Source organism: Colobus angolensis, unplaced genomic scaffold (assembly GCF_000951035.1).
Source record: "Colobus angolensis palliatus isolate OR3802 unplaced genomic scaffold, Cang.pa_1.0 Scaffold180, whole genome shotgun sequence".
Lineage (NCBI taxonomy): Eukaryota > Metazoa > Chordata > Mammalia > Primates > Cercopithecidae > Colobus > Colobus angolensis.
Window position 1 is genome coordinate 5,143,665 of NW_012114933.1, and position 8,184 is coordinate 5,151,848.

General features: G+C 38.1%; 1 protein-coding gene and 1 pseudogene across 2 annotated transcripts in view; both read left to right on the top strand.

Annotated features, from left to right (window-relative positions):
• The window catches only part of GZMA (granzyme A (granzyme 1, cytotoxic T-lymphocyte-associated serine esterase 3)), a 27,068-nt gene that overhangs the window by 10,804 nt on the left and 8,080 nt on the right, over positions 1-8,184 (top strand). The window lies entirely within an intron of this gene.
• Positions 107-945, top strand: LOC105509870 (annotated as a pseudogene). The gene has a single exon (XR_001001494.1). The product of XR_001001494.1 is annotated as a succinate dehydrogenase [ubiquinone] cytochrome b small subunit, mitochondrial pseudogene (transcript).

Below are 8,184 nucleotides of genomic sequence, written 5' to 3' on the forward strand. Positions count from 1 at the left end.
AAGAAAGAAAGAAAGAAAGAAAGAAAGAAAGAAAGAAAGAAAGAGAAAAAAAGAAAAAGAAAAGAAGAAAAGAAGAGTGAAGACAGGGGTTGGTGGGTATCCTTGAGCCCTCAGGAATGAGATGGCGGTTCTCTGGAAGCTGAGTGCCCTTTGCAGTGCCCAAGGAAGCAGAGCTCTGTTGCTGCATACCCCAGTGTTCAGACCCGCTCATATCTCAGCATTTCTTCAGGACCAACCTACCCCAGACTGGTGTGGAGTGCAGCACATTCACTTGTCACTGAGCCACCATTCTGGTTCCAAGACTGCATCTCTCCACTGGACTAGTGAGAGGGTTGTCAGTGTTTTGCTCCTGGGTCGGCTTCTGGCTGCTTATTTGAATCCTTGCTCTGCAATGGACTATCCCTGGCTGCAACCCTCACTCTTCATGGTCACTGGGGCTTTGAACAAGTTGTTACTATGTTCATGGGGACATCTCGCAGAAAGCTGCCAAGGCAGGGCTTTTGACAATTTCAGTTTTAAATTTTGCTGGGCTTTGCTATTTCAACCATCACGATGTGGACATCTGCAAAACTGTTGCCATGCTGTGGAAGCTCTGACCTTTCTGACTTAATACTTTGAAGAATTGATGTATGCTTCTTTTCCTCTGTGTTGTCATGCCGTTCAACTCACAATCAGAAAGAAATAACAGATGAGTCCATTGGTGGACAGCCTTCTTCTCTTAATCACAAGATTATTTTCAGAATTTAATCTTTAAGGAAAAGGTTTGAGAGGAATTTTGTCTAAGAAGTTGTGAGACTGAGTTCTGTATTCTGGTGAGTTAATGGGATTGCCTCCCAGCTTCTCAAAAGACTCATAGTATAACAAAACATGATATATGAGCCTTTTAATTTATCAATCTCTTAAAGAGAATCCAGCTTTATTACTATTAATATATGATCAAACTTCTTTATTTGCCCTGGGAGTAGTGGACAAAGGGAAATACTGTTAATTCATGAATAAAAACTTTGCAGAAACTTAGTGTTTAATTTTTTAAAACTTCCTTCTCTATTCAGTAGATACCACCTACTGATGGTTTCATATACTATGGAAATTTTTTAATTAGGAAATGCTGATATCTCACATTATTAATTTCTAAATCTTAGGAAAAATAGCTTGGAGTGCTTCTGAATATAGAGAGGTTCCATTTAAGGGCAAGGTTCCCCTTGTAGATGTATCAAACTATTACAAAGTATAAACTGAGACAAACCTCAAATTTGTTCTACTTGTTCTAAAACAATCTGTCCACAAATATAAAACCATAAGTAATAAATTGTTATGTTCACACTATGGGAATCTCTAATGTGAAAATGTATTCTATGAAAATAATTTTGAAAAAAAATAAAATGTATAATTAAAAAACAAAAGATGAAGATAATTCATGGGAAGAAGTAAATTCACATTTTTCTGTCATAATTGAGATTTTGTTGGCCGAGGATCAATACAGACATTTCAATTTGTACACAGTTCTTAACATACATACCAGAAATCTAAAAGGCCATGTATTGTAAAAGTTATTCCAGTGACTTTCCAGCTTAAAATTTGGAAGCAAATTTTCCTTAAGAGGCTATCAAGTACCAGTGTCTCCACGTTGATAAGCTGTTACATGCGTCCCACCAATTCACAACTCAACAGCACACACACTACATATTCAAGTGTGTGGCACCTCCCCCAACCTCGCTCCCGCTCTCACCATGTGATGTGCCCCCTCCCACTTCACCTTCCCCCAGGAGTAAAAGCTCCCTGAGGCCTCTCCAGAAGCCTAGCTGATGCTGGTGCCATGCTTGTACAGCCTGCAGAACTATGAGTCAATGAAGTCTCTTTTCTTTATACATTGCCCAGTCTCAGGTATTTCTTTATAGCAATGCAAGAATGGCCTAATGCAGGCTAAAATTGCTTGGTCATATGGAAACCCTGTGTTTAGCCATTGTGCACTGTTGTCCACAGTGGCTGCACCACTTCACATCCCCACCAGTAGTGGATGAGGGTTTCAGTTTCTTCACATCCTCACTACCACTTGTTATTTTCTGTTTTTTTGATGATACCCATCCTAGGAGGTGTGAAGTTGAAGGATGGACAATTCTTGACTTCAAATTCTGGGACCATTTCATTTTACACTCTATGTGTCACTATTCTCTGTTAACAGGTGTGAAAATGGAGGCACAAACGAATTCCCTGCTCAAGATCTTAAACGTTTTAGTGATGGAGCCGGTGTCTGCCTTGTAGACTAATCTTTCTACCAGGCTGTTGTGAAGTCTGTGGCCATTCTAGTCAGAAATCCAGAATGTGTATAAGTCTGTTTAAATATAGGGCTGATCTCAGAGGCTAAACGTGATGGCTGCTGGGAGTATGAAATATTATCTATCTTTTCTCCAATTACTTTCTTAATGTGGTATATTCTTGTTCTGCTCCATGTTATCAGAATCTGAAACAGGTGTCTTCATTATCTGTGGTGTTCTTCTTGTCTTCTGCTAGACTTCAAATGCTTCAAGGGCAGCAATCATGTCCTTGTTCCCTCGGTATTTACAGTGCTGAGCACACTGCCTGGCACATGGTGGACCCTCAAGTAATGTTTGATGAATTAAATTGGATAAATCAGTCAGACATGTTAGAGAGTGAGTTTTTTATAATTCAGCTCTTCCAGAGAAAAAGATGAGACATAAATGGTAGCTGGTAAAAGAAGCCATTTTTCTTTGTTATGTATCACAATTTATTAATAATAACAGAACTAAGTTCAGGGCTTGGATATATAAATTGGCTAGCTAAGGCAAAATGCACATCAACATGCCGGCTGAACTGACGCCTGCTGGCATATGATACTTTAGTCCACTTATCATTAATAAATGATACAATTGTCCTGAACTATTCCTAGCCTCAAACTTCAAATTTTCCAAATATCTAAAATACACACTAGATCTTTCTCACTATGTTTATTATTGAATTTTTTGTAAGAAATTAAAATATATAGAAGTATATGGTGAGAAGTATAAATCCCCCTTCATCTCTCCCCACACTCCTACACTGAATAGAACACTGAACTCTAAATTCTAAGGGCCACAGACATTTTGGAACTCTGTTTGGAGGAGTAAAGGATATGCTGGCCTTTCCTGGATTGACTTTCTTTTAACAGGAAACACAAAAGTAACCATCTTCAAATTCTGAATAAAGCAAATGGTCACTCAATCAAAGAACTTTTTCTCAAGAGACATCTTTTGCCATGGGTAGATAATAAGTGTTGTGATTCAGTCTCAGCTAATCATGTAGAGCAGAAGCTCTCATTAATGATTTATTTTCAGACAGGCTATCATTTGTACACAAGGTACAATCCCACACACTTGTAAATGACAAAACACACAAACATGCATTTTTCTTCTCATCTAAAAAAGAAAAAGATTTCTCTCTCCAGGCATTTCCCCATTTCTCTGCTTTTCTTTACTTCACAATTCCTCATACGAGATGTCTTCACTCAAATATCTCTCCTGTTCTCTTCAACTCTAATACGGTTTTTTGCCACACACACTAAGAAATGACTCTTGCAAAGACCTCTACCTTGTTACCTTGTTAGCCTTGTGAAATCCAATGGTCCATTCTCGTCCCTTTTCACTCACCTTCTCAGCAGCATGTGGCACCAGTGGACTCTCCTCCTCTTGGTGGCACTGACTGTGCTGGTTTCTAAGGCACCACAGTCTCCTGGCCTCACTCCCACCTCACAGGTCTCTCCTCCTCAGTGGCCATTGCTGGTCGCTCCTCTTCTCCTCCACTTTCAAGATGGGGTGACCCTCTGATAGGTCCTGGGAAATTCTTCTCCACCACACTCACTGCTTTCTCAGTGGAGGCTAGGCTCTCTGACTCTATAGACAGTGTGCCGTCTACATGCTGATAATTCCCAATCCATGTTTGTAGCTCAGGCACCTCCCTAATCCAGCCACCTTACTCTATAGCTCTGTTCACATGTCTAGCAGACGTCTCAGACACAACCCATCCTCTCCATCTTCCCCTCCACACCTGCTTCAGCTCCAGACATCCCCATTTTATTTCATGGCAACTCCACCTTCCCAGTAGCTCAGATCAAAAATTCTGAAGTCTTCTTTGACTCCTCTCTTGGATACCACACACCAAATCTGCAAGAGATTTCTACCTGTCTTAATTTCAAAACAGATCAGAATTTACTCACCTCCCACTGCCCCACAGATCCAAGCCACCATCCTCTCCAGCCTGAATCACTGCAATTTCCTCCTAATCTTCCGACTTCCATCCTGGTTCCTGTTCAATCTGTTCCCCACAGTCACCAAAGTGATCCCATTCAAGCACATCAGATCATGTCACTCCCCCTCTCATGACCTACATGACTCCTTATCTCACTTAAGGTAAGGGGCAGAGTCCATACAGTGACCCACAGGCCCTCACAGTTTTGTCCCCCACTATTTTTCTAACCTCATTTCCTTCTGTGCTTCCCTCACTCACTTCTCTCAAACTATGCTAGTCTTCCAGCCCTTTTCCAGATATCTTCATGGCTAACACTCTCACCCTCCTTCAAGTCTTTGCTAAAGTGCCACCTTCTCACAATGCACGTATACCCAATTTACACTCCCTACCTCCAACCGTCAACTTTTTTATATCATTTTCTAATATATTATATATCTTATTTATCATATTGATAATTATTACTTAATTCTGTCTCCTCCCACTAGAATGTAAGTTTCATAAGGGCAGAGATTTTTGTCCGTTTTGCTCACTGATGTATTCCCAGTATCTAGGTGTTTAATAAATATTTTTACAAATTGAATGAATAAATTATAAACCCCCATAACTCTACCAGCTCTGAAAGTCTATGCCTTAAGCAGGCAGTTTCCCTCCCCCTTGCACACATTTTATTTTTCCATGAATTATCACAGTGAACACACCTCCTTAACTACCGCTATGTCAAGAAATAGATGGCTACCAGAGTAGCAAATGATACCCTTTGCTTCTTATCCTTGACATCTAGCATTACACCAGGCATCTAATAGGCATTCAATAAATGTCTGTGTAATTAATCAATTAATTAATATGATTCCAGCCATTTTTCTCAATAGCTGATTCACTACTCTGGTGCCTTGGAAAGAGCACAGCAAATTCAAAACCAAATGCGTGTAACAGCACACATTGCCCTTTCGGAAACTCTCAATTCACTGAATTATGCAGATTTTCCAAATGTTGACACATTTCACTATACGATATTTTAAAAGTCATATTTGTTTATACTACCGCCATCTCATCAGGAAAATCTTTAAGTGTTGGAAAGAGATCAAGCTTGTGATAGCAGACACGTTTCCCCAAAATTCTTTCTCTTGAAAGCTCTATTTGTATCATTAGCAACAAAAATGATCAGTTAACTTATTTAAGGTATCGAGTTCATTTCATTCACATTTGAGAAAATGTCCACCAAATGTCCATGTCCGAATAATCATTCCTCATCAGCATTCTTTCAAGTAAAAACAGTATTCCAAGAAAAGAGACAGATCAGTTCACAACTCAATTGCTCTAGTGCTTTTCCTCAAGACAGCCCTTGTACAGCCGAAGTGCCTTATGCATGCTTTGCATACTTTCCGTACCACAGTGAATATTAAAAAGACATTTACAACATGATCAAGATGAGTAAATTTAAATTATTTGACTGCTTTTACTGCTTCGTCAAGGACATTCTTGGGTAAAACTGGATTTTGTTCCGGTTTTTTCTTTTGAAAGTGCCTGACAATGAAGAATACGATGGCTACTAGCACAGTTTGGTGTTACTGCTCTGATTCCCACTAAGGCACCCAAAGTTTTACCCTTCATTGCCTTTGGACAATCGGTGTAAATGTCGACACATGGTGGCGTTTGGCAGGGGAAAGCAACGTATTAGTGTTGTTAGGAAAATAGTTTTGACCTCACAACTTGTCTCAGGACCCCCTAGGAGTCCACAGACCATACTTTGAGGACTGCTGGCTTATGACATTGCAACGGCTCATTCACATTACAATAAATTAAAATTTTTCCCAAGAATGTAAAGAAATCACTGCATACATAATTATTAACATTCATATTTCACAGCTAAAACAATCTTGGAAAAAATTATTAGAACAAAGTTGGTGGACTCAAACCGTTCCATTTCAAAAGTTTCTACAAAGCTTCAGTAATCAAGACAGTATGGTACTGGCATAGACATATGCATATATATTGTAGAACTGAGAGGCCAGAAATAAACTCTAACCTTTAATTTTCAACAAAGGGGCCAAGGCAATTCCACAGGGAAAGAATAGTCTTTTCAAAAAATAATGCTGGATAGCTGAATATTCACATGCAAAAGAATGAAGTTGGACCCCACATCAGCCATACACAAAAATTAACTCAAACTATATGAGAAATTTAACTTTAAAAAAAGGCCTAAAGGTAAAATCAAAATAGAACTATAACAATCTTAGAAGAAAATGTAGGAGTACATCTTTATGATGTTGGATTAGTTAATAATTTTTTAGACATCACACCAAAGGCAAAAGGGATTAAAAAGATTAAGTTGTAAGTCATTAAAATTAGAAATGTGCTTCGAAAGATATCATCAAGAAAAAAAAGACAACCCACAGACTTGGAGAAAATATTTGCAAATCATATGTCTGATAACAAATTCGTATCCAGAATGTTTAAAGGACACTTATACCTCAATAATAATAAGACAAATAACCCATTTTTAAAAAGAGCAAATAATTTGGATAGACATTTTGCCAAAGAAGATATATGAGTGGCAAGTAGGTACATGAAAAGAAACTCAACACCATTCATCGTTAGAGAAATACAAGTCAAAACCACAATGAGATGCTATTTCACACCCACTAAAATAGTGATTATTTTTTAAAAATATATTGAAATTATGTAAAGAAATTAGAACCTTTGTACATTGTTGGTGGAAATATATTGATACAGCCACTTTGGAAAACAGTTTAGAAGTTTCTCAAAATGTTAAATATACAGTTACCATATGATCAAGCAATTCCACTCTTAGGTATAGACCCAACAGAAATCAGAACATATGTCCACATAAAGATTTGTACATAAATGTTCACAGAAGCATTATTCATAATAGCTAAAAAGGGGAAACAACCCAAATGTCCATCAACCAATGAATGGACAAATAAAATGTGCTATATCCATATGACGGATTATTTGGCAATAAAAAGGAATGAAGTACTGATACATGTTACGCTGTAGATGAAACTCAAAAGCATTATGCTAAGAGAACAAAGTCAGTCACAAAAGACCACATACTGTATGGTTCATTTATAAGAAATGTCCAGAACAAGCAAATTCCATAGAGACAGAAAGTAGATTGCAGGTTGCCTAAAGAGAGTGACTGCTAATGGATACAAGGCTTCTTCGGGGATAATGAAGATGTTCTAGAATTAGATTATGGTGATGGCTGCACGACTCTGCAAATATACTAAAATCCATTGACTCATACACTCTAAATGGGTGACCTTTATGGTGTGTGAATTATGTCTCATAAAGTTGTTAGAAGTCAACATAAATGGAAGAAGAGCAACCATTCACATAAAAATAAAATTGTCAATGGTTTCTTTAAGAATTTTTCAGTAGGTGTAGTTAATTTCAATTTGACTTTTTTAAGTCTGCACTAAAATTACTCACGAACACCAGTAGCAGGGTACCTTATTGCTATTACTGAAAATGATGAACCTTTGATACACTTGTAATATCTGAGAAAAAGAAACACAGGGGTCTCAGCAGGGATCCCTTCTAAGGTCACTTGATTTCTAAAGAAATAACCACTAGGTTTGAAGTCATCAGAGTGTTAAGTATGGGGATGGTTGGTTCAGTACCCAACATCCTGACAGCACATCTGACCATTTGTTTTGTATTGGAGACCACATCCTCAGCTCAGAAAGAGAGCTGAACTCATTTCTGATAGAAAGCACACTGCATACTGTTCCTCCAGGGACTGAGGTTGACTCTTGTTAGAGCGAGACATTCCCCAACATTGGAACAAAAATGACTCCCACTTCTTTTCTCAGCTAAACGTGTTCAGAAGAAAGAAAGAAAGAAAGAAAGAAAGAAAGAAAGAAAGAAAGAAAGAAAGAAAGAAAGAAAGAAAGAAAGAAAGAAAGAAAGAAAGAAAGA